Here is a 7,982-nt window from a genome sequence, read left to right as displayed (position 1 = left end):
TCATATGTTCAAGTTTGGCATGTGGAGGAGGAAGCTCAGTCTTCTCAGTGTCAACCAGTGGAGTGTTTACGCAAATGTTTCTCTTTTGGAACAAGTGAGGTACGTTTTGTCCTCTCATTCTGAACATTCTTCATTCTTGTCATCTTTACTGTCCCACTCACACTGAAAACAGCAGAATTTAGTGTAACCAACCAAAAGTGCAGTCACCTTGAGAATTTCCACAGATTTTTCATTCCTCACATATTACTGAAACAAAATGTTTTCTAAAAGTAACTTCATGTTCTCATATCTCAATCTTTCCTCTTGGTAGCATGTGCTGTACGTACAGAAGGGAATTTATTCCTGTTCCAGAGGTCTACAGCTTTCAAGCTGACTTGAAGAGTCTATAAACAAGCTCCACCGATTCACACTATGTTCATGGGCAAGAGTCTCTATAACTGAATTAAAATGAAGCAAAAAATTATCAGTGATTGACATTTTTCTGAGGCATTATTGCTAGTTGAAAACTTAATTAATATTTTTATTCCACAATGTCACTAAATGATGATAATAGGGAGGTGGTTTCACAAGAGAACTAAGCCTGACATAAAAAATCTGACCCATCACAGTCTTTGGGACAAAACTGTAGTTGACCATGCAGTATTGTTAATATTTTAATTCATGTAATTGAAGTATTAAGACTCTAATGGATCACACACATGGACTGGTATCCCTACTGGGACTGAACAAGGATCATTACCAGACTGGGAGCACTGATAAATATTTTTTTATCCAAAATGCTAGGTGGCAGCCTCCCTATACAGTATTAGAATTCCCACCAGGATACCCACATTGCATGTTGGGAACTGTAATCCCATGTGAGAGCCCTGCAGGCTTCCATGGGGGAGCCACCAGAGGGGAGCTGAAGGGATTGACAATCCGTACATTTTGGGACTTCTCCTAGTATCTCCCCCATGATCGTGAGGCTCTGCTTGGAAATGCAGCAAACCTTCTTGTGACGGCACGTATGGATGTGCTATCCTGGAGGAGTTGGACTACTTGTGCAACCTGAATTAGCTGCAGGTACCTCCTTATGCTGCCAGAAGTGACAAGGACATTAACAAAACACAAAACTAGAGAAGAATCAGTCAGGAAGGATAAGGAGAGAGAAACTGTCTGTGGCCACCAGCTGCAAAACCATTCCCTTTTTTGGGGCTTGTCCTGCTGTTGCCCCCTCCAGTGCACCTGTTGTCACTTTCATTTTGCACCAAACCAGGTGAAGTTGTCTCACAATCACTCATACTTCCTAACTGGACAGACTGACATCCCTGAAGCTTAACTGACTTGGTGTTAGACTGTGATGATTAAGTGTTCCCTTCATTTTTTAAAGCAGTGTATATAAATACCATCCATCTGCCTAACCTGCTTATCCATCTTGTTTCAATTTATTGTTTCAAAATCACATTACAAATAAATAACTTGATTTTTTGCATGATATTCTGATATATTTGATACAATGCATTAAAAAGCCAATTAGGGTAGGCTGGCCTAATTTGGGGTGTTAAGAGGTGTAAATGACAGGGGGCACCACTGAGCTACCAAACCCCAGACACAACACACTGCTCAGTCCCAGGTGTAAAGAAAAGGTTTTTATTTTCAAAAAATACCTCAAGCACAGGTCAATCCGCAATCCTCCCTTTCCTCCTCCAGATGAGCTTTGCCTTCTGCCTCCCAAATCTGACTCACCAGAGGAGGCTGGATGGCACGCTTGTATGTCAGATCTGGCAGTATTTCCAGTACCGGAGCATAACCTGACAGAAGCACTTCACGGTTAGACAGAAGTCTCCTGATGTAGGCAGTCCTTAGTGCCTTCTGGCAGCACCCAAATGACCATGGCAGAGTTGTCTCGCAGGACTACAACTCCCACAAGTCCCTGCGGGTGTCCTTACTGGGCCCATGCCAATGGAGCACTGCCACCAGTCATACTGGGGGAGGATCTGCCCTGGATGCACCAACTGCCCCCCCCCTCTTTATCCATTAAGTTATCCCTTTGTAAGGGATGTTGCTTCTGTTTCATCCCAGGTCAGGTTATTCCTCCTTCCATACTGTCTTTCCATTACGGTGTAAGTTGTAATTCAAGAGGTACAAGTGCATAATAAATAAGAACTAGCCAACCTGCGGCGTAGCATACGCCACATAATTATTTATTGATGGGTGAAGACTTCCTGAAAGACACAGTTGTCCAAATAGGGTGGGTTTGAGGATATGACTGTGAGTGAATGAAAAGATGGAACTCTGGAGAGAGCAGCCATACAATTGTCCGTGACTGAAAACTAGCTCTATCTTGCGTCTTGCCTGCCTTGGTCTTAGTGAATATATATATATAGATAGATAGAAGATTATACCACAGAATGCACAGCGTAATCCATATTACTAACCGAGAATGCTAAACCGGATGATGGACGCAGGCACATCCGGCCATGGGCCGTAGCTGCAAAAAGAGGTACTGCGCAGGCGCAAGAAAGGGCCGCGAGAGGCGGATGAGGGGCCGCGAGAGGCGGACAAGACCACAGAAAAAACCAGTGAGCAAAGAAAAAGAGGACAAAGAAATGAGACGCCGAAAGGAAAAGGCAAAGAAAAAAGTAGTCAAAGGCAGGCACCGCACGAAACCCATTGCACACGAAACTAGCACACAAAAAAAAAGAAGACGCTCGCGCACAACAGCAAGGCTCCCCCCCCCCTACAGGCACCGGACGGGACACACACAAAGAGGGGGATTCAACAAGCCCCTGGAACACAAAACGAAAGAAGACGCTCGCGCAACAACAATCCTCACCCACACCCCCCCCCCCCAAATCAATAAGAAGTGACACCCAAAGCCACATATCTAAAGGAAACGTCCATATTAAACATACGTCATCTCAAAACCTTCACACTAGGCAGCATAGGTGGATCTCATTAAAATAAAGCACTATTAACCGTTCAACTGGAGAAAAGGCTCCATATTAACAGTGAGTGCGATCCTCCTTATTACTTATACATATTTCGCACGCTGAGGAACAAACAAGTCATGCATACACGGTCACGGGTACAAAACGATTCGGATCGAATAACGGGACCAAACACACGAACACGAATGAAACCAAACAAATACACGGCGGCGCATACAACGTGCTTCGGAAAATACGTGAGAAAAAATGTCTCGGATCAAAAAACACAAAGCTCAAGTAACCCCGTTACAGAGACGTGCCCAAATGAACAGACACATTGAACGTAGATGCATACAGCGCGCATCTCAAAGTGCTGCATCGAAACAAGCACGATTTCAAAAGAAAGAGCTCGCGTCTCAGACATACAAAAAAGGGAGCAAAGCAACGCGCATATGACTGGCCAGAAAACAAGCAAGCAGGACTCAAAAAGCAGAAAGCTCAACTGACCGACATACAAAAATGGACAAGGCACGATACAAACAGTGCACGACGTAGAGTGAAACGGACTTTGCGCAAAGCGGAGGCGAATCAATTAAAAATCAAAAATAGCGCGTCACAAATAATGGACATGCAACAACGCAGCACTCAAACACCACAAGCAAAACATGCCCGTCACAGACATCAACGCCAGACGTCTGCTAAACGCTTACGCCAGTTGGCTGACAACGCTTTCAATAATGAGTCCACTATTGAGGAAAATTCATTGGGATTAATGAATGTCATTTGCAATCATTGTCATTCACTTAACTTCACAGAAGAAACAACTGGCAATACAAATAATGAATTTACACGTTATCAAAAGGGGCAGATTAGACTGCCTCCTTTACATTCATATCCTGAATATCTACAGAAGCTTCTAACTAACGATGTGCCCTGAAAGTAAAAACTTTATGAACTGCATTAGATCCTACAATAGTTCATTTGCTTTTGCATCTACCGGAGTACATATCAGGCCACCAAAAGGCAATGGCCCATACTACTTTCGCATATGTGGTTAACACAACGCACTATATTATGTCCAAAAAATATTAATGTTAATCACATTATTAACCAGGTCATTTCATTACTTCCTGGAGAGACACGGCTCTTTCTAAGCTCTGACAAAGTTGACTCTGATGACGACAATGAACATCTGAATTTCCCCTTAGCATATTTGAACACTATTAACCCAGACGGATGACCACAACACAACCTTACCCTTAAAAATGGAACAATAATCATGCTATTAAGAAACCTTAACACTAAACAGGGTTTATGCAATGGCACACGGTTAGTCGTCAACACCATAACACACGATGTTATTCAAGCAACAGTTCTTTCAGATTCACATGCTAACAATACTGTTCTCATTCTTGGAATTGACCTTACGAGTTCTGACCTACAATTACCTTTTACATTGAAACACCGACAGTTCCCCATTAAAGCTGCATTTGCCATGACCATCAACAAATCACAAGAACAAACCATGGACAAAGTTGGCATCTACCTCTCTGAACCCGTTTTTGGACATGGACAACTTTATGTTGCCTTCTCATGGTGTTCGACGTTCATCTCACATTAAAGTTAAAACTTAAAAATGATCCATGCCAAGGAAGACTCATTCAAAGACAAGACACCATCTTTACTACTAATGTTCTATACAGAGAAATATTCCAATAAAACATTACTCTATGCCAAACACTCTATTTTGTATTTATATAGGCATCATCCAAACCTGCACACTATTCTATATCTAATTCATACATCTCACTCTTTGTCATTCCCCAACGCCAGGGGTTGGCGAGCGAAGCGAGCAGGGGGCGGAGCCCCCTAGTAGTAAACTAAATGTAAAAACATTGAATAACACTGAGAAAACCTTGTACAACACACAAAACACTGCAAGAGTTCACGCTATAGTGCTACGAACCACTCGGTAAAAACACTTTTTTTTTAATGAGTTTTAAGCACAGGGAAAAAAATGAACATTTGAAAAATCTGTAATTTAATAAACCACCAAGAAAAGTAGCATTGCAACAATGCACGCTACGAACCGATCGCTGTAAACAGAAGTGAAAACAAAATCAAGCCCAGTGCATTCTTTAACTGCCTTCTCTGTCAAATGCGTCCAGCCCTCCCTCTCTCACTCTCTCTCTCGCGTGCCTGTGTGTGTGTGTGTGTCTCTCTCGCATGCCTGTGTGTGTGTGTCTCTCTCGCATGCCTGTGTGTGTGTGTCTCTCTCTCTCTCTGGCTCGCTCGCTTGCTGCACAGGGAGAGACTGAAGACATGCGGAAATCATCGGCGCGCATGGCTGCTTAGTGAATTGTTGGTGGGCGTGGCTCTGTCTTGCGTCTTACCTGCCATGGTCGGCTGCTTTAGTGAATTATATATATATATAGAGTAGACAAACGTTTTCTGTGTTCCTGCAGGACTATCTAAGACGAAGCATGTTTGTCGCAGATGCGAATCGCTGCAAAACAGTTTGCGATGGTGGACGCAGTTGTGTGTCGTAACCGAAAAGAATAATGAAAAGTCAACATGGCTCAGAGGTGCATGTGGACTGTAGCAGAGATAAAAGCGACTGAGGCGGTGTTTGGTGAGTTGTTGCATCCGGGCACATGAGCTGGCAGTGTGAATGCCTCGAGAGCGAGGGTGGCCAGGGAATAAGGACAGTTTGTGAGTTAGCAGCTGCGGTGAATGCTGGTAACAGTCAGGCAGGGGCGGGCGGGCAGGCATTCTCGTCCCATGGTCTTAGAGTTGGTGGGCGTGGCTATGTCGTGCATATCCCGTGGTTGTCTTGCGTGCCCTGGTTGGCTGCTTAGTGAATTATATATATAGATAATCACATCAGATATTTTAAATATTAAAACATGTGCTTCAGTTTAGATGTTTAAAGTCTAAAAATTCTTGATTGACCTAGAAATTTGTCATTTTTCACCTGATAGAGGGCCACAGAGGTTTAAATTGAATCTTAGTAACAGATCAAAAATCACACCATATTCGTAATCACTGACCTTGAAAATAGTCTGAAATGATACCCCACATGCCTCTGTTTGTCCTTTTTAATCTTCGGAGAGAGGCTCATAGAGAGCTATGACCACTGGTAAAGAATCAGATATCAGAAATTTTGTGGGATTCTTGATCGGCAACCTGAAATAGCATAAAACGCCACTCCACATGCCAATATTACCAATCCCCATGTTTTCGAAAGTTTTTGAAAAGGAGTAACTGACCTCTTGTATTCCATTAGGGATTGAACCCTGGGGTCGGTTGATGTAGCATACGGAACTTTAACAGGGACAACGTGCGGTCAGGGAGGCAGGTGAAGCAGAGCCTCACCTGTCATCATGAAAAGTAAAAAACCTAATAACGATAACATAAAATAAATTTGTCCACTGGTCTGTGCTATAAATTTGTTTTCTGTATGACTCCAATAAATTTGACCATTTTTTAGTCAAAATCGCTGAACTGGTACATTTCCTGTTCAAATACTGGGGAGAAACGCGAGGTGCAGCAGCTACGAGTGTCACCTCACCTCGGACTGCTCTCCCTCGCACACTGGACTGATGCCTGCAATTGGCGCGTACCTGTTGTGGTCTCTCTGTATGCCGACAATGTCATGTCTGCAGACACGTTTATTATACACCCTGACTTTCCACAGTCTGGCTAACATCTTTAATGAATGTGTGTGACGTATTTAGTCTTGCTGATCCGACATAAAACCGCAGTGAAAAGGCACAAGGCGAGGCAGACAGTACCATGCCGCCCTGAAGGGGTCGCCTGTGAGCCCAACAGGTGCTCGTTGCTGCTGCTCGGCGCCAATAAGTTAGCATATCAGAAAGTCAAGTGCACTGCAGCGGTCCGTTTATTTTTATTTATTTTTTTGTTCCCACTGACTGCCAAAATGGAAGATTAATATTTTTAAAATAAAAGGAAAATAAGGAGGACTTTTACAAGAAATTGACGGAGATTTTCGTGAAGGATAGGCGCATGGACTTCATTTACAATCAAAGGTATGACAGTAAATGGTTTTCAATTTTATAAAAAATGGGATCAGGCTAAGAAAAAAAATCCAATATTTTAAAACTAAATTTTTACCTTAAAATATTCTTTTGTTTTTCTTGTTATCCTTTTGTTGAACCGTCTGTATTAAAACTGATTAAAGTGTCAGTTAAATTAAAAGCTTTTAAAAACAACCACATATTTCAATTAAGGTCAAAATTGAAATCCGGTTTTGTTTTGTACACTACTCTATACTTTCATTTGTTTCGAATGAATATGAATTGTGGAATTGCTACGGCAAATTTAGAACACATGGAGGATGAGGAGCAAATGCGCTCTCTCCGTTCTCTCTCCCAGCTATAAATGTAACGTCCTTTCTTAACCAAATATGTGCCTTACCTGTGTGTGTAAAGAATGCTGATGAGATATGAAACATAACCAGTAGGCCATGTGCATGCTGGCTGCCATTTGAATAGTGAATGAGTTACTCTTTGGGGTTCATATGTTTGTAAATCTGACTCTGAAGAAGTCACCAGCCATGAGCCTCACCGCACGTAACTGAACTTTTACTATTGATTATTTTTGACATCGATTTGTTTACTCTGTAACATAAGGATGTAACTTTCATCGCAAAATATGGTAAAACATCTCAAAATGGGTGATTGTCTAGTCTAGGGGGTCATATATAGGCGGGAGGACCCCAATAAACTTGACAACTAGAATAACTAGACGTCAAGCCGCGTCGAACGGCGTATATAACATGAGTTTTTTTCTCATACTGCTGATTCAGGAGGCGCCGAACAAAAAAAAAGTAATTTCAACGCGTTCACATGTCATTCTTATGAACACACTAACTTAAAAAATACATTAAAGATATTCTTTCATGATGCTATGAACCATTTTCCTTAATCTACGATTTACTTTCATGAACGATTCAAGTCTTCCTCTGCGAGAACAATGCCAAGTGACAGCAAATAGTGTGCTGTGCTGTATAGAGCTTTGGCAGGGTTCCTTTTATTTTGACAGAGTAGCCTC

This window comes from Erpetoichthys calabaricus, chromosome 14 (genome assembly GCF_900747795.2).
Source record: "Erpetoichthys calabaricus chromosome 14, fErpCal1.3, whole genome shotgun sequence".
Lineage (NCBI taxonomy): Eukaryota > Metazoa > Chordata > Cladistia > Polypteriformes > Polypteridae > Erpetoichthys > Erpetoichthys calabaricus.
The sequence above is the reverse complement of the archived record's forward strand: the minus strand, read 5'-3'. Positions refer to the sequence as shown.